Source organism: Lycorma delicatula, chromosome 1 (assembly GCF_047948215.1).
Source record: "Lycorma delicatula isolate Av1 chromosome 1, ASM4794821v1, whole genome shotgun sequence".
In the NCBI taxonomy this organism is placed as follows: Eukaryota; Metazoa; Arthropoda; class Insecta; order Hemiptera; family Fulgoridae; genus Lycorma; species Lycorma delicatula.
In genome coordinates, this window is record NC_134455.1 from 9,028,349 (window position 1) to 9,053,084 (window position 24,736).

Below are 24,736 nucleotides of genomic sequence, written 5' to 3' on the forward strand. Positions count from 1 at the left end.
AATTATAATGATTAAAAAGATCATTAATCTAGATAATTATAATGATTAAAAAGATCATTAACGGAATAATTATTTTTATTGAAAAAAATCTTTTGATATAATTAAATTAATTGAGGAGATCTTTTAGAGGGTTATGTAGTATATTAAGATGAAAAAGTTACAGATTTGATGGAATAGTCGGTGTGATTTTTAAATGTTGTTTTATATCCGATGTAAAGTCTATTTTTTCTACGTAAAAAGAATTTAAAAGGATTTGTAATTGAAAAAATCAGGAAATAGTATAAATGTTTTTTCAGCCGTTTAGACTACGGCTGTGTGGCATATTCATAGGGCTATAGGGTGATTCATTTATCGGTTTGGCTACAGCTACGTTTCGTTGAAGCCCTGTGATAAGTCTACTAGTGGTCAGTGATGAGTCATTTCTTTGGAATAGACGAAACCAAATAATCTGTTCCAATATAGCACGTATTAAAGCGCAACCAAATCATCCTACCTTTGATGCGGTGTTCTCCAACCGACACATCAATCGATATGAGGAACATCAAAGATCTACTGCTCCGTTAGGCGTCAGAGTTCAGCAGCTTTTCTTAGCTCTAAATATACAATTACCTCCAGTGCCATTTGTTACTCCCCTTGGCGGCCTTCTTTCGTGAATTGTTACTTTAGTCTTGGTCAATTTCAAAAAAAGAACACGAATACGGTTATCTTACGAAACAATTTTTTTAATATTGTAAATAGCATGACTCCAGATGCTATAGTTTATACAGACGGCACCACGATAATTCTGTTGGTTGTGTTATTACGGTTGGCGATAGGACATACGTGTTCGGCCTTCCCAGTATCACCAGAGTTTTCGTCGCGAACTGTTTGCGATTAATAAGACCTTAAATATACTTAGCCCAACATTTCGACACGTACTTTTCTGCTTAGGTTTCATAAGCGTCTTGCAAGCCATTAGCGATAAGTACTCCAGATGCCCTGTTGTCTGTGACGTACAGTCTATCATCTGTGAAATGACTAAACGTAATACATTTTTTAGCTTCTGCTGGATCCGCTGCCGTACTGGAATTTCAAGCAATGAGAGCGCTGACCGTGTGGCAAAAAAGGCTTGGTCACAGCCTCCTTCTTCCATTAATCGCGTTGTTTAGAAAGACCTTGTCGGTTTTCTGAAGAGTGTGTTTCGTGAAATGAACCGCACTCTACGTTGGTAACAGTGAATGGAATGCTAAAATCGATAATAAACTTCGACCAATTATGGATACTGTGTCGTCCTAGAGCTCTTCATGTAGGAATAACTGTCGTGAGGAGTTATTATTTGCCGTTTACGAATATGACACACTAGGCACACTCATGGTTATCTAATAACATAGACTGATATATCAGTTCGTGTTTGCTGCGACTGCCAACTGACAGTACACCATATACTTATGAAGTATGTCCGTTACGGGGCATTGCGTCGGAAGTTTAAACTAGAGGATAACATACGAATTATATTAGGCAACAATGTACCTATATTTTCTAATGTCCTAAGATTTTTTAAGGACGTACATCTAGATTCATACTTAAAATTGGATTAATACTATAATATGCTTTTATAATCATTTATTATAGTAATTTTGTGTTCGAGCGCTGACAACGATACCTCGTTGTGCGCCCAGGAAAAATCATTGAAATTTAGATATGCTGTAGTAGTGTATCTGAAGTTGTGCACGTAAAAATATGATGAATATTGGTCGAGTCGTTCTGGAGTTACTCCCAATTTACGGTCGACAGCAGACAACATAAGCTCAATTTGAGGTTAATTATAATAATATTATAGTATTGAGGTTTACCATAACCTCAATTTGAGGTTATGTAGTGCGTTGTACTCACTGAAATATAGAAATACTGGAATGTGCACTTGCGTTAGAAATCCGTGCCAACAAAGATAGCTGATTTAGAGGTATACCTCTCTTTGTCTACAGTCCGCTCAAAAAGTTTGTAACGATCTCTCTCATCAGAAATCGCAAGTTATCTTTCATAATTCAAGTTACTGTAGAAAGTTTTTATAAAAACATTTATATGATAAAATTATTAACTCAACATTTATTTAATATTCATAAGCATTGAAATTTTTCTATTAATTAAATAGAATTATGAGATTTTATCACTTAATATTAACTACAATTAAGTTTTATGGAATCACTTTCTGAAGGGACGGTACGTTAGGTAAAATGCGCATGCTCTGCACTGTGCGACAATGACAACTACACCTCTAAATCTATCTGTCTCACGTTCGTTTTCCGCTCACGTTGGACATTGGCAGTTCCCATTCCAGTATTTCTATATTTCAGTGGTTGTACTCTGAAAATCAGCGCGTTTGTGACCGCAAATAGCGACGACTTTGGAAACAAAAAGTCAGTTTTCTTGCGTAGAACGTGAAAGTTTTTTTTTTTTTTGCTAATAAATTAATTTACTATTTATATATATATTTAATATTGTTTTTAAATATGTGAATCACATTTTACGGCAACAATAAAGAACCGTCTACTTTTTTATCCTAAAACTAGATTTAATTATTTGAGATATATGAAATACTCTATTTTAGACGGGGTTACATGTAGGTGTAAAATAAGTACTTGGTTATGAAGACGATTTTTAGTAATCGATTAAAAACTTCAAACAACAATCGGTAAAGTCTGATGTGAGTGAAATCAATTTGATTATTAATTGTTATTATATATTATTGTAATATTAACAATTAAAATCAAATTTTAATTTGAGTGAAATCAAATTAAAGTTAAAGTTAAAGTTACGATTAATTTACGAAAATTAATCGTATAACAAAACTTCTTCGTCTAACAAAATTTCTTTCTTTACCTAACGTCTTATACCTTGTAGTAAACTTACAAGTTAAGTAGCTCTATTAAAAATCATTTGGAAGTCGAGAGTTACAGCGTTCAAGTCCTAGTAAAGCCAGTTATTTTTACACGGATTTGAATACTAGATCGTGGATACCGGTGTTCTTTGGTGGTTGGGTTTCAATTAACCACACATCTCAGGAACGGTCAAACTGAGATTGTACAAGACTTACACTTCATTTACACTCATACATATCATCCTCATTTATCCTCTGAAGAATTATCTAAACGGGTAACCGGAAGCTAAACAGGAAAAAAGAGAGCTCTATTACAGATAATTTTTTTTTATGTAGTGTGAATTCCGATAGTGAAAGAAGTTTTCATTGATTATTGGAATGACAGCTTATAAATATAATAAATAAAACATATCCTTGAAAATTTTGTAATTTTTAAATTTGTTATAGTTATTAAAATGTGCGATTTTTTATTTTAAATTATTTACTTATTTTATTTGTTTATTTCATTTAAGTATAGAATTGAGTATTTCTATACATGTTTGTTGACATGAAAATTAACGCACTCCGAGTAGAAGGTTAAAAAATTGTATTTGTTTGTAAAATTAACTTCGTGAACAATGTTTATTTTAATAGCAAGCTTGCAAACAGTAATGACCGTGAACAATTATTGTTAATTATTATTTAAAGTGTGCAATTTCTATTTGTTTTTGTTGTTTTTATGTCATCATTAATAAACGATATCTTAATCATCGTGCTGAGCTTATCGGATCGTGTAGGATCATTATATGGCAATTTCAGCATTTAATTAAACCAATTATCATCTTACATAAAGGTGAGTTTGAATATTATAATTTAAAGCATTTAGTGCTATAGGTGTTATCTATAAAACACTATATTTTGAGTTAATTTTTTTGTTTGTAACAATTAGACGTTTAGTTATACCTTTATGTTTTCACATTATGAGCGTAATTGGTAGCTATTTTATGATAGAAAAGCACAGATGTAGAAGAAACAATTTATATTAGTTGGTTATAAGTGGAACTATTACAAAAATAAAATTCATCGTGCGGTTACAGAGGAATTTGCAACAAAATGTACGTCTGTATGTTCAAAACATTACAAATAATTTGTAGGGATACAGTCACAATAATTACAAACTTTTACGAGTATAAAGATCAAAGCAAAGAGGAGTAAAATAGATAAAAAATAATTTTCTTAGACATTTCTGTTAATTTAATTATATAATTTCTGTAATCCAGTATAAAATTACACTTTTTTTTTTTTTTTTTAGAATTGGTCATTTTATTTTATTTTTTAAATCTAGGCTATTATTTTATGGAATCAATTATATTTTATTGAATATTATTATTTTTATCAATCAAGTTTCCTCAAATCCGCTTTTCATCTCAAAATACATGAAATGAAAATTTAAATTCTCAATTATTTTGGTTTTAATTACGCGTATTTTTTTATTTCTCTTCAAAATATAAGTATCTCTTTTTAAATAATATTTAAGTATTTTCGTTCAAAAAGAAAAACCGCCCAATATGTAATAAATTGAATGATCAATTATAATAATTAATAACATCCTTTTAATAGTGATTAAAATAACATTTTTTAACCTAGAAAATAGAAATATTTCAAAATTACATCGAAATTCCAAAGCAGCTTTGCAGTCAATAAGTTGTCTCCAAAGGTAAATGCTTTTTTTTTTAATAAAACCAATACATTCAGACATATAATATTATTGCTTTTTTCCGCTGTCGAAACAAACTACAGATTGTGAAAGAATTCATTTTTTGTACAAGGAATTATTATAATCGGGAAAAATTTCGGTTTTCAGATTTCATCAGAAATATCCATTTTGACTACTTTCGGCGTGACGTCTATTCGTACGTGTATATATACGTATCCACCTACGTATGTATCTCGCATAACTCAAAAACGATTAGCCGTAGAATGTTGAAATTTTGGATTTAAGACTTCTAGTAACTTCTAGTTGTGCACCTCCTCTTTTTATTGCAATCGACTAGACCAAAAGTGTCCAAAAAAGCCCAAAATCCAAAATATTTGGATTTTGGACTTTTTCTTAACTGCAGCAATAAGCCCTCATTGAGAACTTTTAAACGACATATCATAAGTGGTATGATATTGGTTATTTTCATTGGTTCCAGAGTTATAGCACAATAAAATCCTAATTAATGAAATATTTGTTCTTACAAGGAGAAAGCACATCAGTTCGAAACCGACTTCATTTCCTTTTTTTTTTTTATTCTTTTTTATTTAAATATATTGATTTATTAATGATTATTAACCTCTGATTCTAAAATAAATTTTACAATAAATAATTCAATAACAAAAAAAATGTGTCAAAAAAATATATATGTAATAAAAAATATATGTAATTTAATATGCGTACAAGGAAGTCATGCGATTAAAATTTTTTGATTATGAATAGTACGAAAATTAATCCAATCTGAAACTTTCGTCAGCATACGTAGGAAAGTTATTTCTCTCTGAAGGTTGTATGAGATTACCCCAAAATAGCGTTGTATTCTAAATTACCTTTTATAGCGTCGAAGTGATTGCCTTCTAGAAAACGACTGAGAAAGAAATTTTATTATCATTTTAGATAGACATACCTGAAAAGAGGGCAAAATAATTTATCAATTACTGTACTAATAGTTATTAATTAATCTATTTTTCATCTAATTTCTAATAATTTATCATTTTTAAAAACAAAAATACATTTTTGTTTTTACATTCCGCCGATCTTTGTGGCTGAGCAGCGCATCGGCATTTCAAACCCGAATACTAGTCAGGCACGATATCTTTTCATACATTAGCAATTTCCACCCAACTAATGACCGTAACTGTAATGCCCGCTCTTTCATAACAATAAATAAATAAAATACATTTAAATCTTCTTTAAAAAAAGTTCCCTAAATAACAACTACATTTTGAAAATACATTTAATTTTCTAAAACATTTTAATTATATGCGTATGACATTATCTCTATAATTGGGTGGAAAGGGAACAGTTAAAAAAATCTAAGTTAAGATATTTCAGTTATAAAATAGATGAAACCAAACGTTTTATTGGAATTTTGTTTGTTTAGATTAAAATAGAAAAAAACTTGCATAATCCTAAGTCAAAATTAACAAATTTTGCAATATTTACCGAACTCTGAAAAAAAAAAATATTTCGTATAAAATTATAGGATTGAAAAGCAGGAGGAAGTAGAAAATGTTAAACATCGATTTAATTTCTTGAAAAATTTTAATTTTTATCTTTTCATTAACAGTCTGTTACGTATGCCTGCTAGTTATTCAACCTATTAATATGCTGACGAGGTACTGATTTTAAAATGCTAATATGAAAATTTAACAGAAAATATTTATTGCGAATAGACAAATTAATTAAAAATAAAATATAGCAAAAAGGTAAACCGTTCAATCAGAAAAGTTAACACCCATTTTAAGCCAGGATGATTCGATAAAACTTTTTGAAAACTCAAAACACAATAAATTTTATTAATAAAAAATTTATCTAGTTTGTGAACGGTTAATTCATCACATAAGCTTTAAGCTTGTGATTGAAAGAATGGGATAGGCATTTTGTAATTCGAATGATTCAAAGATATTTTTGAATTCAGATGTAGTGGAGCTAATTTTTTCTGTAAAAAAACACAGTTTTCAAATACTGCAGGACCACCATATAAAATTGGTCTACAATATAAACAGGATCATTGAAATCTGTGTATGTGGTAAAGATTAACCGCCTGAACTACATAAAAAAAATACATTGTACCTTACATCTTTTTTGAAGTCTTGTTAAAAAAATGGATATTAAGTCGATTCCTAGCAGAATAGTGGGTGTTGGACTGGCGCAAACGGTTAGTTCTAGTCTACCTGAACGAAAGATCCAGTTACATTTAACGAAACAGTTTTTGATACCTCTAGGGTCATCGTTCTTTAACATGGTTTCAATTACCAACATCAATCGGTAGTTGGAGATCCACGGGTGAAAAAAGTTATAGGTGCAGTCATTATACGAACAAGAGATGCAGATGCCTTTCGGCTCTGAATCAAGTTAGGTGCACTAGATATTTGGAAACTGACGGAATATCATAAGAAAAGAATTTCGTTATTTGACAACTGTTGATGCCCGCTCTTTCATAACAATAAATAAATAAAATACATTTAAATCTTTTTTAAACAACTACATTTTGAAAATAAATTTAATTTTTTTTTAAATTTTAATTATATGCTTATGACATTATCCCTATAATTGGGTGGAAAAGGAACAGTTAAAACAATCATGTTTGCCGTTAATTGAACTGATAGGGAGATAGTTCTAATAATACTTCCTATTGTTTCGATTATGATTATTATTGGTGAGATTATTATAGGTGTTCACCTTGGTAACAGTTTTTTTTAAGCGTATTAATTACATTTACTATTTATGTAATGCATTTTTCTCATTTTGTTTTCAATCCCAAATTCATACAGACTCGATTATCAGCTAATTGTTGTAAATATAATTAATTAATATATGACTTTTATAACTGAGGTAATTGGAATGTAAAGAAAGTGAAACAATCTTGAGTAGAAAACTTTAAAAATGAATATCAAGATTACAGTAACTCTATGGAACAAATTTTTACAAAACGAATTCGTTTTATAAACGAATTTCTAAAATGGCGTTTGTAATATAAATTATTACCATCTGCATTTTCACTGTCATATTCTAAATAAATTTAAATTTTTCCTTTTTTCCTGAATTTATGTAACGTGTAATTACTTACATTCTTTCTTCACATTTTCATATTTACATTTCTGGTTCGGTTCGTTTATTTTTAGGTTATTCATTCATGGTTCGGTTATTCATTTTTCGTTTTGAAAACCTTTGATTATTAGGCGACAAAACTACCATCATTTCCTTTTATTTTGGACCATACCATTTTAAATGGATTTTAATCTGGATGATACGGTAAAATCGGTGATGGAATCGGTTATTTAAAGGCATAAGAAAGGCTCCTGGAATAGACGGAATACCTGTAGAATTACTGCGCAGTGCAGTTAAGAAGCGATTGATAGATTATACAAACTGGTTTGTTATATTTATGAAAAAGAGGAAGTTCCGTCAGACTTCAAAAAAAGTGTTATAGTCATGATACCAAAGAAAGCAGGGGCAGATAAATGTGAAGAATACAGAACAATTAGTTTAACTAGTCGCGCATCAAAAATCTTAACTTGAGTTCTATACAGAAGAATTGAGAGGAGAGTGGAAGAAGTGTTAGGAAAAGACCAATTTGGTTTCAGGAAAAGTATAGGGACAAGGGAAGCAATTTTAGGCCTCAGATTAATAGTAGAAGGAAGATTAAAGAAAAACAAATCAACATACTTGGCGTTTATAGACCTAGAAAAGGCATTCGATAACGTAGACTGGAATAAAATGTTCAGCATTTTAAAAAAATTAGGGTTCAAATACAAGATAGATTAACAATTGCTAACATGTACAGGAACCAAACAGCAACAGTAATAATTGAAGAACATAAGAAAGAAGCCGTAATAAGAATGTCCGACAAGGATGTTCCCTATCTCCATTACTTTTTAATCTTTACATGGAACTAGCAGTTAATGATGTTAAAGAACAGTTTAGATTCGGAGTAACAGTACAAGGTGAAAACATAAAGATGCTATGATTTGCTGATGATACAGTAATTCTAGCCGAGTGTAAAAAGGATTTAGAAGAAACAATGAACGGCATAGATGAAGTCCTACGCAAGAACTATCGGATGAAAATAAACAAGTACAAAACAAAAGTAATGAAATATATTAGAAATAACAAAGATGGACCACTGAATGTGAAAATAGGAGGAGAAAAGATTACGGAGGTAGAAGAATTTTGTTATTTGGGAAGTAGAATTACTAAAGATTGACGAAGCAGGAGCGATATAAAATGCCGAATAGCACAAGCGGAAAGAGCCTTCTATCAGAAATATAATTTGTTAACATCAAAAATTAATTTAAATGTCAGGAAAAGATTTTTGAAAGTATATGTTTGGAGTGTCGCTTTATATGGAAGTAAAGCTTGGACAATCGGAGTATTTAGATACTCCGATTGTCCAAGACAAAAAAAAAACAAAAAAAAAAAAAAAACGGCATAAATAATATAAACGGAGATCATGTCCACGTTTCGTTAGACGTTTGTCAAACAAATATACTATACTAATTTTCTAGTTTTTATGATCGAAGTTTCAACATAAAAAAATGAAATAATATTCATATTTAACTAGTTTTTTCTTGAACAGGAAATTTTTAGTTTTTTCTGTTACGGTATAATTTAGATGCGATGTCGGCTATCATCACTAAATTTTTTAAAACGTTTTTAAGATTCTTTTTAATTTTGATTAAAACGATTGTTGTGCACATTTGGTTTTGGATTAGATAAATCTTTTCAAGAAGCTAATAAAGCACAATTCTATTAGCGCACTAGGGTAATAAGCAAGGTTGTTAGGGACCAGGTTTATAGAGCAATCCATCTTTTCCTAAACTTATTATACTAGCAATTTCTGTATTGTCTTATGAAACTGGAGTCGTATCTAAAATTATCGCTTCATGATTTAATGCAAAATGAATACACGAAAGTATAACTTGTTAATATTTTACAGTAGATCAATTACCAATTCTAAATTTTTAGCCAAATTCAAATATCGCATAGATTCATTATATAACGTGTTTATAAAACCACTGATTGTCAATCAGGAGTTTTCTTTTATTTTCAATTTTTTTCCACCGGGTACCAGTTGTTTTAATATTTTTTCTTAAACTAGTTTCACTTCCTGAATAATTAATTGAACGTGTAAGCGCTAATTGTTATTCCTTAAAATGACAATTAGCGCGATAGTTGTTTATTATTTACGTCGTGAAATTCATATAAGGTTCTTGATGCGCTGCACAGTTATACACCATCAGATCCTATTAAAGTTTTTAATTACTTTTCATTTTTTGGAGTAGTGAAAGAATTACGCTTCGATTTAATTTTGTAAGTAATTATTTTTTCTTTCCTTATTCTTTTTTTTTTGTCTTCAGTCATTTGACTGGTTAGATGCAGCTCTCCAAGATTCCGTATCTAGTGCTAGTCGTTTCATTTCGGTATACCCCCTAAATCCTACATCCCTAACAATTTGTTTTACATATTCCAAACGTGGCCTGCCTACACAATTTTTTCCTTCTACCTGTCCTTCCAATATTCCAGGATGCCTTAGTATGTGGCCTATAAGTCTGTCTCTTCTTTTAACTATATTTTTCCAAATGCTTCTTTCTTCATTTATTTGTCGCAATACCTCTTCATTTGTCACTTTATCCACCCGTCTGATTTTTAACATTCTCCTATAGCACCGCATTTCAAAAGCTTCTAATCTTTTCTTCTCAGATACTCCGATTGTCCAAGAATCACTTCCATATAAAGCGACACTCCAATCATATACTTTCAAAAATCTTTTCCTGACATTTAAATTAATTTTTGATGTAAACAAATTATATTTCTGACTGAAGGCTCGTTTCGCTTGTGCTATTCGGCATTTTATATCGCTCCTGCTTCGTCCATCTTTAGTAATTCTACTTCCCAAATAACAAAATTCTTCTACCTCCATAATCTTTTCTCCTCCTATTTTCACATTCAGTGGTCCATCTTTGTTATTTCTACTACATTTCATTACTTTTGTTTTGTTCTCGTTTATTTTCATGCGATAGTTCTTGCGTAGGACTTCATCTATGCCGTTCATTGTTTCTTCTAAATCCTTTTTATTCTCGGCTAGAATTACTATATCATCAGCAAACCGTAGCATCTTTATCTTTTCACCTTGTACTGTTACTCCGAAGCTAAATTGTTCTTTAAATTGTTCCTTATTCTCTAAATCTGTAATCAGGATCATCTATATTCGGCCGAATCAACTTTTTAAAGAGATTAAAAAAGAAGATATTAATAGATTTTCCAAACCGATGATCTATTTTTTTTTTTTTTATAAAGCCGTTCACATTTTTTATTATATCTCCTGGCCTTAGGTCTTAGTTTTTTAACTTTTAATTTTCGTTTTCAATTAGCACATTTTTTTAAAACCAAAGGGATAAAATGAAAGCAATTCAACATAATAAAAATTTATTTCACTTTTCTACAAAGTAAAAGATGTAACCTAATGATATTGTCATTATTATTAAATGTCTACATTTATTAAAAACTTATATTTACGTCAATTAATTCAGTTAAGTCGTTGTAGCTAGTTTGTTAAAACAGACTTACAAAAAGTCATGATTTTATTTTAATATTGTTATATTATTCTAATTTATGAATTGTTGCAGTATATTACCGACAGTTTTGTTTCTTTAACTATTTCCATCAAGTTTACACATATGTTAAACTAACAAGTATTCTACGTTAGAATATTAATTTATTTCTGTAATGTAAAAGAATAAAAGTTTAATTTCAAAATATAATTTACTTATAATTTATTTTTTAAATATTAAAAAACTTTTATGAAAAAATTATTTTGCTTTTTGGATCAGTCATTCAGAGGTCGACTAAAGGCAGCCTAAAAAGGTTTTTTGTCTGCTATTGTTTTTTAAGGAAATTCTTTAATATTATAAAAATTAAACTTTATCCAACATTGTTATATTTACAAAATAACGGTAAAAGGTTTACAAATGCATTGTAGATCTTAAGCCAAGTTGAATTTATAGGCCGTTAATATTTTTATTGTTGCGGTTTTTTAATGATTAATCATTACACATTATTAATCCCTAATTATTTAACAAAAAAAATTAATAAATAAAAAAACAAAAAGAAAGAAATTTTGTTGAAAGTTTCATCTAAACAAGAATAACAGAATGATATGAAAATAGTGAATATAAAATAATATCTTGTTCTTCGCATCGTTTTCAATAATTATTTGTATACGTAAATAAAAATAGTTTTACAATATAAATTATGAAATCCTTCAAATAATTTTGAAAATGTTTGTTATATTTTATGAAATATAACAAAGATTTTTGTTATATTTCAAAATATAACAAAGATGGACCACTGAATGTGGAAATAGGAGGAGAAAAGATTATGGAGATAGAAGAATATTGTTATTTGGGAAGTAGAATTACTAAAGATGGACGAAGCAGGAGCGATATAAAATGCCGAATAGCACAAGCTAAACGAGCCTTCAGTAAGAAATATAATTTGTTTACATCAAAAATTAATGTAAATGTCAGGAAAAGATTTTTGAAAGTATATGTTTGGAGTGTCGCTTTATATGGAAGTGAAACTTGGACTATCGGAGTATCTGAGAAGAAAAGATTAGAAGCTTTTGAAATGCGGTGCCATAGGAGAATGTTAAAAATCAGACGGGTGGATAAAGTGACAAATGAAGAGGTATTGCGGAAAATAGATGAAGAAAGAAGCATTTGGAAAAATATAGTTAAAAGAAGAGACAGACTTATAGACCACATACTAAGGCATCCTGGAATAGTCGCTTTAATATTGGAAGGACAGGTAGAAGGAAAAAATTGTGTAGGCAGGCCACGCTTGGAATATGTAAAACAAATTGTTAGGGATGTAGGATGCAGAGGGTATACTGAAATGAAACGACTAGCACTAGATAGGGAATCTTGGAGAGCTGCATCAAACCAGTCAAATGACTGAAGAAAAAAAAAGAAAACAAATTTATGAAAACGTCCTAGATTTTGATGTTATCATCCTTAAGACTGCAGTAATTGACCAAAAATTATAAAATTCACTTAGAAGAACAGATTGGGCATGGACTGGCTTTTTTCTATCTACGAGGTTTGCGGGGTACCACCCCTTCCACTTTACTATTTGTAGCGCCACCACTACTTTAGATACCCCGGATAGAATTTTTACAAAATTGCGTGTTCACCTCTTTTTAAATTTTGATGAATGTTATAAAATTTATCATGAAAGTAAAACCTTGCCTTTGAATAGCTGTCTTTTGTCACAATATGAAAAAAATTGACTTTTATGCCACATAAAACTTGCTCTTTCTAGAGTTACTATTGACCCACCGGGTTGGTCTAGTGGTGAACGCGTCTTCCCAAATCAGCTGATTTGGAAATCGAGAGTTCCAGCGTTCAAGTCCTAGTAAAGCCAGATATTTTTACACGGACTTGAATACTAGATCGTGGTTACCGGTGTTCTTTGGTGGTTGGGTTTCAATTAACCACACATCTCAAGTATGGTCGAACTGAGAATGTACAAGACTACATTCATACATATCATCCTCATTCATCCTCTGAAGAATTATCTAAACGGTAGTTACCGGAGGCTAAACAGGAAAAAGAAAAAATTACTATTGAATTTTAAATTATTTGGAGAACATTTGGAGGAATTATGGAATATTTCGAATTTAAAATACTTACCCTTTCGATTGCTTTCGTGATAGTAAAACTGCCTGGCAGTTATGAAACACTGATTTCATAATTTAGTTAATAGGATATATTAAAATTTTCGTGTTTATATATAGTAATGTTTAATAGGTAGATTTAAACATACTTTTATTAATCAACAAACTATTTTGATTTTTGATTCCAATATGGCAGCCACTTTCGAAAATTTCTCTGCAAAGTAGGAAACATTTTAGTTGAACAATGTGCTTTAAACATATTACTATGATATTAAAATAACTTCATAATTTTAAGTAAGAAAGGAATGTAAAAATAATTATGAAGAAAAGAACAATTTTCATTACAACTGCTATTTATTAGAGAACGGTCTCATGACAATGCGCCGGCAGCGAAAGAGGTAAACAGATTCCTATAGTTTATCCAGAAACCGAAGCTGCATTAAGAAATATGTAAAAATTTATTTTTATACCTGTTCGTTGACTGAACATGATAACAAAACAATACACGCCAATAGCGATACTTGTTGAGACTGGTCGGCCAGCGATCACTGGATTTAGAACTACTTGGATATGTTTTCTTTTTAATCCAGTAAAATAAAAATAAAATCTAAATTTTCAAAAATCTTTTTTAAATATACATTGTTTTTGAGAATTTTTAATTAAATTTTTTTGTTTTAATCTAAATCGGAGTTCTTACATTTGAAAATAATGTGCTTAGTATATTCAGAATACTACATTTTCGCCTCTGATGATGTAAAATCAAAAAAATAAAGTATAATATATATATATATATATATATATATATATATACTTATCACCAGTAAAAGAATCATTATCTGAATGAATAAGTAATAAATGAATTAGCTTCTACGGCCCCAGTGGATTACAAAACGTTACGATAAATAAAACTTAAAACAACAACTTAAACATTTTATCAGGAGAATGATTATTCAAGGTACTAATATCAACCACTTTGGAGGAACAAGAACGGAGGTGCAGTTCTTTACACTCAAATGCATGCGTTCAACGCCAAAAAGATATCAGTTACACCCAGAGTATGTATTTAAATGTAATATGTTTTCTTCCCTTCCCATCTATTAACAGAAACCAAAAATGGTTTCTGAAATTTGCTTATAAATGGCATGTGAGTAATCTTAAAATTAAGCTTCACTTACAAAAGAAGCTTAAAAAATGTAATGCTTATATTGAAAATAATATACGATCAGTTTACCTATCTACTCCAGCAGACATTATTTATTATACGTTTTTAAATATTACAACTAAAATATTTTTATTGTGTAATAATTTTAAAACGGGTATATTTGCAATAGAACTAACGATGAAAATCGTGTATAAATCAGTAATCACATGTAAACGTACCTTGTGATTTAAAAGATGCATTCATTTTTAATTAAAAGCCAGAAATGATAATATAATAAAAAAATGACTACTGCGTTCAGATAAAAATTAAAAGTAAATAAATTGAGTCAGCTTCAGTATTTAATAATACTTCATAAAACATACAGATAAAAAAATATGTAACGAACATTCCAGGGTAAGAAACACGTAAATATTCTCCTGTATAATACTTCTTAATTCTTGCGAATCATTCTTAATTTAAATTTTCAGAATAAACATGCTTAAAATTCGCTGATAATATAGAATAGCAATTAAAGCAAAACTTCTCTTCTCAACAACAAATGACCGGTGTTTTTTAAAATAAATTGCTGCAACACACAATTAAACAGAAAATTATTACAAAATATAGGTTAACAATATCTTACATAAAGGATATATAAGAAATATATATATATAAAGAAAAAACTATATCTAAATTTAAAAGATTTGCAATCATTTTAATTGGAGTAAAACTGGTTTAAAAATTTTTAACTTTACTTGTTAGCTATATAATTCGGAAGTTAGAAAAAATGTGGATTTTTTCACTGTCAAGGTAATTGAAAGGGATTACAACTATTTATAAAACTCCAATAAATCCGTATAATTAGATAAATGAATACATAATTAAAATATTTTATGCCATTTAATTGCTACAAGATACTTAGTATTTCATGTGCTCGTAATTATAAAATTTTTACCTAAAAATAAATTTATTAGTTACACTGCTGTTAGATCTATGTAATGTATAAAATAACATGTTGTGATAATTCATAACCAACGCTCAGCAAAAACTACTGAAGATAAAGTGATTAAAACTTGTATACAAGTTCTTCTTAAGTTGTAAGTCCACACTAAGAAAAAAGTTTTTGAAATTTCGAATATCTAAAGACCAATTTCTTGATTCTTTGAAATTTCAAGGGTTTAAATGGATTTTTGAATCTTTGTTTTGAAACCCGACTATTTTTTTTTCAATTTCTCGGTAACAAATTAAGATATTTATTTGTTTTTTGGTGTGTAAAATCTTCATGTGAATATTTAAAAACCAATATAGCGATTAAATAAAATTCGACCTTGAAAGTAGTGAGGAAAGGTAAAATATTTTTACCAATTACTGCAAATTTTCCCAATTTCCGATTATATTAGATATTCACTAGGTTTCGGTTTGAAAATACTGTTTAGATAATTTTTTAAGGGGTTCGACGGTGTACAGCGTGGTGGATCAACCTACACAGTCATTACTACTGTTACTGTATGTGCGACGCGACTGGCTGTACCATCCGGTTACTTAATTAAAAAATATAAAATAAAAAAAGATTGATACTAGTTTTAATATAAATTACCTAATTACTTTAGATAATATATTCGTTTAATCATTATTTTAATTCAATAGATTTTAAGGTTTTCAGTTTTTCATATATTTTCACAAAAAAAAAGTAGATAAAATTAAGAATAATAATTTTACTAATAATGTATTTTCTATTAAGCCTTTCTACGACAGAAATACAGCTTCAGCCTTTATTAAATTCAAAATTAATTGGAAATAATAATTTTTCAAATCTCTCCTATTTACTGTGATAATTAAAGATAATTTTAATTTAACTTATATGAAATTTTTAACTTTTTTTAAAATAAAAAAAAATTCATTAGCTTGTATGAAAATTGGCAAAAATCAATTCTATATATTTTCAAGAGAAGGATATTCCTGGATATCCTCATTGGAGTCTTTATCCCTGGATAAAGACTCCAAACCCTTTTTAATTTTTCACATAAATCATCTTGGAAATTTTGATGAAAATTTGTACAGGTTTAAACATTCTAATGTTGTATTAAATTTAATGAAACTTAAAACGAATTTGATCTTAGAAATTATTTAACGATGTATTTGTGGTTTGCTCATAGAGTATTTTACACTGAAATATAGAAATACTGGAATGTGCACTTGCGTTAGAAATCCGTGCCAACAAAGATAGCTGATTTAGAGGTATACCTCTATTTGTCTACAGTCCGCTCAAAAAGTTTGTAACGATCTCTCTCATCACAAATCACAAGTTATCTTTCATAATTCAAGTTATTGTAGAAAGTTTTTATAAAAACATTTGTATGATACAATGATTAACTCAACATTTATTTAATATTCATAAGCATTGAAATTTTTCTATTAATTAAATAGAGAATACAGAATAATTAGTTTAACTAGTCATGCATCAAAAATCTTAACTAGAATTCTATACAGAAGAATTGAGAGGAGAGTGGAAGAAGTGTTAGGAAAAGACCAATTTGGTTTCAGGAAAAGTACAGGAACAGGGGAAGCAATTTTAGCGCTCAGATTAATAGTAGAAGGAAGATTAAAGAAAAACAAACCAACGTACTTGGCGTTTATAGACCTAGAAAAGGCATTCGATAACGTAGACAGGAATAAAATGTTCAGCATTTAAAAAAAATTAGGGTTCAAATACAGAGATAGAAGAACAATTGCTAACATGTTCAGGAACCAAACAGCAACAGTAACAATTGAAGAACATAAGAAAGAAGCCGTAATAAGAAAGGGAGTCCGACAAGGATGTTCCCTATCTCCGTTACTTTTTAATCTTTACATGGAACTAGCAGTTAATGATGTTAAAGAACAATTTAGATTCGGAGTAACAGTACAAGGTGAAAAGATAAAGATGCTACGATTTGCTGATGATATAGTAATTCTAGCCGAGAGTAAAAAGGATTTAGAAGAAACAATGAACGGCATAGATGAAGTCTTACGCAAGAACTATCGCATGAAAATAAACAGGAAGAAAACAAAAGTAATGAAATGTAGTAGAAATAACAAAGATGGACCGCTGAATGTGAAAATAAGAGGAGAAAAGATTACGGAGGTAGAAGAATTTGTTATTTGGGAAGTAGAATTACTAAAGATGGACGAAGCAATGGATGGAGCGATATAAAATGCCGAATAGCAGAAGCGAAACGAGCCTTCAGTCAGAAATATAATATGTTTACTTCAAAAATTAATTTAAATGTCAGGAAAAGATTTTTGAAAGTATATGTTTGGAGTGTCGCTCTATATGGAAGTGAAACTTGGACAATCGCAGTATCTGAGAAGAAAAGATTAGAAGCTTTTGAAATGCGGTGCTATAGGAGAATGTTAAAAATCAGATGGGTGGATAAAGTGACAAATGAAGAGGTATTGTAGCAAATAGATGAAGAAAGAAGCATTTGGAAAAATATAGTTAAAAGAAGAGACAGACTTATAGGCCACATACTAAGGCATCCTGGAATAGTCGCTTTAATATTGGAAGGACAGGTAGAAGGGAAAAATTGTGTAGGCAGGCCACGCTTGGAATATGTAAAACATGTTGTTAGGGATGTAGGATGTAGAGGGTATACTGAAATGAAACGACTAGCACTAGATAGGGAATCTTGGAGAGCTGCATCAAACCAGTCAAATGACTGAAGACAAAAAAGATTCTATATCAATTTCCAACCCGCTCTTTGAAGTCATTAAACTTTTACCTGGTGCAATACCTCTGTAATTACAGTAAAATCGTCTATTAGCTTTTGTCTTTAACAGAATTTTTTTTATTATTTTAACATATTACTAACCAGTATAATACAATGGTATATTTTTTTTATCTGCTTTTATAATTTTATAAATCTACATATCTCTATAAAAATATTTATTTATTTTAACACGATATTCTTTTATTTATATATATTTTTTTTAATGTTCAAATTTCACAAGTTTTTTTTTTTAAGATTTATTTCAAGTTCATTTCAAAATAATTTTTATTTTTATTTTTATTATTTTTTTTTTTAAATTAACATTATTTTTTTTCAAAAAAAAATAGTTATTTGCAATAACTTACCGGGGTAACTCGGGTCTGAAAACATCAAATTAAAAATTATTTTATTTCTCAGACCCTACCACTTACAGAAAGTAGTTAAATAATTTAAAACATTTTTATTTGTTTTAAAAAATTATTATTAATTAATTAATCTTTCGATCTTGACATTTATTAAGTAAAAGAACTGTTTAAAATATATTACATTATATTTTATGAAAAGCTTGTGAATTTTTTATTTTCTATAATAAATCTTCATTGATTATAAATCGAAATTCCATGGTGAAATGTAAATTGCCCTGTACGAATATACGTTACTATTAGTAAAATGCTGATATTTAAATAATATTTAATAAAACTGAAGAAAACGTCTTTATTAATGAATATAAATAATTAAGTTATGGGACTGCGGTTGATTTCAAAAAAACTTCTGAGAAACAGTTTGCAAACCTTTACTAAGTTGTCAGAAAATGGCTTTTTAAATACATTAATTTTCTTTACATTTAAAAACTAATATTAAGTTATAGTATTTTTTTTTCCGGAAAATACAGAAGTAACTAGCATGTGTGAAATAACAACGTGTGCGTGTTCAAAAAGTCTCCCAATAATTATTTTGTAAAATATCCCTTCTCGACTCATTTATTTTTTTTTATTTTACGATCAAATTTTATAAAACTTACTATTAAGAATTTCAGACACTTCATCGTGTTGATTTATATTATATATTTATATTTTTTCTGTTAATTCAGAGAAATTTGCTTTTTAAATAATTAATTTCAAATATCTTTCCTGAAATCCAAATTTTAATTATTTTGCTGTAAAAATTGTTATAATATAATACATGTAGATTAAATTAATATATACCCACTGGGTTGGTCTAGTGGTTAACGCGTCTTCCCAAATCAGCTAATTTGGAAGTCGAGAGTTACAGCGTTCAAGTCCTAGTAAAGCCAGTTATTTTTACACGGATTTGAATACTAGATCGTGGATACCGGTGTTCTTTTGTGGTTGGGTTTCAATTAACCACACATCTCAGGAATGGTCGAACTGTGAATGTACAAGACTCTACACTTAATTTACACTCATACATATCATCCTCATTCATCCTCTGAAGAATTATCTAAACGGTAGTTACCGGTGGCTAAACAGGAAAAAGAAAGAAGAAAGATTAAATTAATATAAATTATTTATGTATATTAATATATATTTTACTGATATTTAAGAGTGAGCCAAAAGTATGGAAACCCTCAACAACTTTTTTTTTAAAATTCTTAAACACAAATAAAATTGTTTTGTTACAATTTAATGAGTAAGTAAATAAAAGTAATTGTCCCATAATAATGCTGATCAGCTGATCATTGCTGGTCTCTTACCATTGCTGAAAAAATGAAACTTATTTCATCGTTGTGTAACAATCCATTTAAAGTGCATGATTACTACACTGTTAGTTTCTTATGAAAATGTATTATGATCGGTTGACTAATTGATTTTGTCTTTCTTTATCACTTTCGTTATTTACATTATTATTTTTGTTATTTTGTAAGCCATTCTTGTTATTTACATCTTTTTTACCTTTATTAAATTTATTTTTACTGAATTAATTCTTTCTGTGCTACCTGATAACATTGCTATCAACATGTCACTTAGTGAACAGAGGAAAATTACACTTTTAACGATGAGGGGCCTTCGTGATAAATTTAAGTCGTATAATGAAGTTTCTAAATTGTTCAGTGCAACATTTACTAATTGTAACCCTATTTCAGAAGGTATAATGTCAAAAAACTATCATACAATTTGAAAAAACAGGGAGCATTAATAAAAGGGGAAAACTAGGAGGGCCACCTATATCTGTAACAAATAATAATAAATCGTTAAGAGATATGCAAGAATTAATTGAGAATACTAATTTCTCGAGTGGAACAACAGCACGAGAACGTAGCATGAACTTGAATTCAATGATTCGGAATGGAATGCAAAGTTGGCAGGAGTCTATTACTCCCTACTTTATCGCAGAACCTGGACAGAGTCCCTTGCTGCTGGATCATTCTAATCGGGCTTGTTTTTAAAAGGGTTATTTTTTTTAATCTCGGATCTAATTTTTTTCAAGTTTTGTCTATTATTATTTTAGTGAATTTAAGACGGATTTAATTGCATTCCAATCCGTTGTTAAACCAGCGTTATCGAACCCATTTCATGGGCCGACCGCGGAAGGCTAGGCTATAAAGCCTGTCCTCCCGACGTAATTCCCCTTCAGACCGTCCACTGAAGTCCTTTCGGTGCTAACTCTTTAATAGGCTAGCAGGAATACGCCACAACGGGGCACTAGCTATAAGGAGGGAGCAATGCGTCCCCTTTTCCGGAGGAGTCGCAATTGCTGGGATATTTTGTCTTACTGTAAGTTTTTTTTTAAATTTAGACCGCGTTTTTGTTTTATGCGCGACTTACCGTGTTTGACGTCTTCAAACTATATAACTCGCGAAAACTTTTCACTCGCGACCCCGGAAACGCGTCTGACGCACTATTCCGTTTATGGCTCATGCGATATGGAGGCCCCTAAGCCTGGTTTGTCGATTTTCGGCTACCGCACCGCACCATCACGGTGGTTCGTCCAGTACGGCGTGAGGCCGCTTCCTTACAACTGTCGGAGTTGGGTCCTCTCGGCAGATGTCCCGAAGATGACTGTGTTCGGACACAGCCGCTCTCCCGAACAGTCTGCGCGCCTGCGCCACCCCCACCTCGGACACGGATTGAAATCTCGCATCAGATCGGAGAGTGGCGTTCCTGACGAACCACGGAGCTCCAAAGATCGTCCGCAACGCGATGTTTTGGACTCAATGATTCGTACATAAAAAAAGGAAAATTACAAACCTTTCAAAGTTCGTCTGGTGCAAGAACTTAATGAGTATGAATACGATTGAAGATTTTAGTTTTGCGAAATTATGATGAACAACATTTGTGCAGATCCTAATCTATTAAAAAGCATAGTTTTTAGTGATGAGGCCAACATTTTTTAAGTGGCAATGTAAATGCTTATAATTGACGATACTGATATTAATCCACACTGGTATCGTGAGGCACATACACAGAATCCAGTCAAAGTAAATGTACGGGCAGGTATTGTTTGTTGGACGATTGATAGGACCTGTATTTATTGATGGAAATTTAAACGTAGTGAAATAATAGGCTTTGCTTCCAGACCATATTATTCAAACATTCTAAACGCTGTTGGCCCCAACTTGCAAAACATTTGGTTTCAAGAAGATGGTACCCCGCCTCATTTCGGTCATCAGGTACGTGAAATTTTAAATGTACTTTTTCTTGGAAGATGGATCGGCCGATAGATCAAATAGAATGGCCAACGAGATCACCAGAATTGTCATAACTGAATTACTTTCAACGGGGTCGCTTAAAAAGTATTGTTTATAAGCTCCAAAATATCGATGATTTACAAAACAGAATTCGAGAATCAGCATAAAGTATCACTAGGGAATCATTGAATAATGCAGGATCATCCTTTCACCAACTACTGGCACACTCTTAAACAACAGAAGGAAGAAGTTTAAAACAATTATTACAATGTAATGTAAATAAATAAGTAAACATTATGCTTAATAAATATATATATTTTTTTTAAAATAAATTTATTCGATAATATCCATTTAATCAAATTCTTTAAAAAAATATTTATTTGCAGTTTCATTGCAGTTTCAACTATTTATTATAAATGTAATTTTTTCAAAATCCAGACTTTATTCCGCCATGTTACTGTTTAAAATATTTGAGTTACAACCCCTGGGTCACCCCCCAAGAGGGGTTGAAATTATATTTCTCGTAAAAAGTAGCTGATTTATACTTAATACTGAAAGTTACAGTCTTCTATCTGGAAGGTTTTAAAGATGTTGAGGTGTTTCCATACTTTTGACTCGCGCTCTGCGAGTTCATATATATAAATATATTATACGTATATGTAAAGCCATTATGACTATTTAAATATCATCTTTAAAGGATGAATAAAAGGCTATTGACTAGTGAGTGCTGAGTTCAAGCTATCTTAATTTGTTTTTATTACTTTTACTCTATGGCTCTGAGAATTATGTGTGTCACACTACCTTTTCTACTAAAAATAGAGAAATCAGTCATTATTTTTCTTATCATTTAGAAGCTATTAGCAAGATATTTAGTATTCCTTTGTTCGGTCGCATCGAATGAGCGTTGCGCACATTGAGTAATAACCGCGTTTGGTCAATTTCAGTACAATTCATTGTTTTACAGTTGATTCCCACCCTCGTTTTTTTATTTTGTTTCATTATTATTGTTTATGATATACACATTTTTCAATATTTATTAATTTTTTATTAAGAATTTATTATTTTTATTTTCTCTACGTTTTTTTACCTTGACGACTTTTTGTTTACTGGTGCAAGTGATGTTTTCTTAGTGCTCATTAAGTTATAACGTACTATATATATAAGTAATTTTTTTTTAATTTACATTTTTTTTTAAACTAAGTGAATGTAGATATAGAAAACAGAATATTAGGTAATCGTTTTACAACTATATATTAATAAGATAAGGTGCTTATTATTTACTTATTGATTTTATTTTTTGTTCATTCATTTAAAAAAGAAAAGTTATTCTTTTCATAAAGTTTACAAATGCATACAGGAATAGCACTCAAAAAAAATTAATAGAGTTAATATCTCCATCATTAACAAAATAAATTTATGAATTTCTTGTTTTACTGATACAAATAATCATGAACTTTTCCAAAAAGTGAATGACTTTTCCAAAAAAAAGAATATGATTTTTTTAATAATAATAATAATTAAATTTCTAAACTTATTAACGAAATTCACCGTATTACTATAGTTTAAATGTAGGTCGTCGCTTATGGCGGATGGAGCGCTTAACGGCCAAGGTATTTAACGTAGCATTAAGTTATGCTAAGTTTTTTTTTTTACCTTCGTGTCCACTGTTAAGTATTGCTTCAGACGATGAGATAAATGATTTGTAGCGTGTGTGAAAATGTCATGTCTAACCGGGATTCGAACCCGAGACCTCCGGATGAAAGGCCGAGACACTACCACTCGCGCAATGGAGGCCGGAAAATTATGCTGTCCGCTTTTAATTGGAATTGTTTAAAAAAATTGACAGTTGATTTTATTTTTCAGTCAGTTTTATTTTAATTTTTAAATACCGAATGAAATATTATTTTTGTAAGTTCGTAAGTACTATTTATGTATCTATTATTATTATATCAGAATCACTTTTTCTTTTATCTACATGAGTGTTTGATTTTTTTAATACTAATTCCTCAGTACCTACTGATGATTGTCTGAAATGGATATCTAGGTTTAGAATTCAATTAAATTTTTTTTCATAAACCGTTTATGACCGTTTTCTATTTTCAAACTTATACGTATAAAAATAAATCTATTAATATGAAACTAAGGTTTGGTGTATAAACAGTTATCATCAATAAATACAAGGCAATAGAAAAATTAAATGGAAATAGTAGATTTTTCTTTTCAAATAATAGTTTTCAAATCTAGTGTGTCATTTGTAGGGTTGAGAAACTAAAATAATTTGGTTCCTTTCTCACGAAAAAACAAATTATTTAGAAGAATTACTAGTTAATTTAAAATTGCATATTATTAACAGCCTGTGATTCATTATTTGCTATTCAAATTTATTTCGAATAGATTGTAACGTATATATTAGGAAAATAGACATAAATTTATTTTATTGTTTAAAATTACAACTGGAACCGTAGGAAAATTTTGCAAAATGCCTCTATTTAGTTTATGTAACTTCGAGTTTCATGAGAATGATGAGTTAAGGATTTTATAAAGATAAAAACAGATCACGTTAACTGCTGTAATAATTTACTTAGCCTCCTTGGCTGAGTTAGACATGGCATCTTTTCAAACACTTTCCACGGACTAATAATCGTAGCTGTTGATGCTCGCTCTTTCATAAAAAATATAATAAATAAATTATTTATAAACAGACTAAAAGTAAGTACAATGAATGAAATGTTACAGTAAATAATGTACAGAACATGAAAAATACAGCTGCTACAAAACAACTGATTCTGGTTCTATCACAGCGACCGGACGGTGGCGATTGAACAGAAAAAAGAGAGAGTGTATATTACATATACAAACACTATTTGATTAAACAGTAGGATTCTTCTTCTTCTACATAACTACTGAACACGAATAATGCTGATG

The 24,736-nt window shown here is 29.9% G+C and overlaps 1 protein-coding gene across 1 annotated transcript in view; it reads left to right on the forward strand.

Annotated features, from left to right (window-relative positions):
* Nucleotides 1-3,585: 3,585 nt before the first annotated feature.
* Nucleotides 3,586-24,736, forward strand: part of LOC142325017 (acyl-CoA Delta-9 desaturase-like) — a 68,391-nt gene continuing 47,240 nt past the window's right edge. Inside the window, exon 1 of the mRNA XM_075366301.1 lies at nt 3,586-3,689. The gene's annotated coding sequence lies outside the window, so the exon portion shown is untranslated. The remainder of the gene's footprint in view (nt 3,690-24,736) is intronic.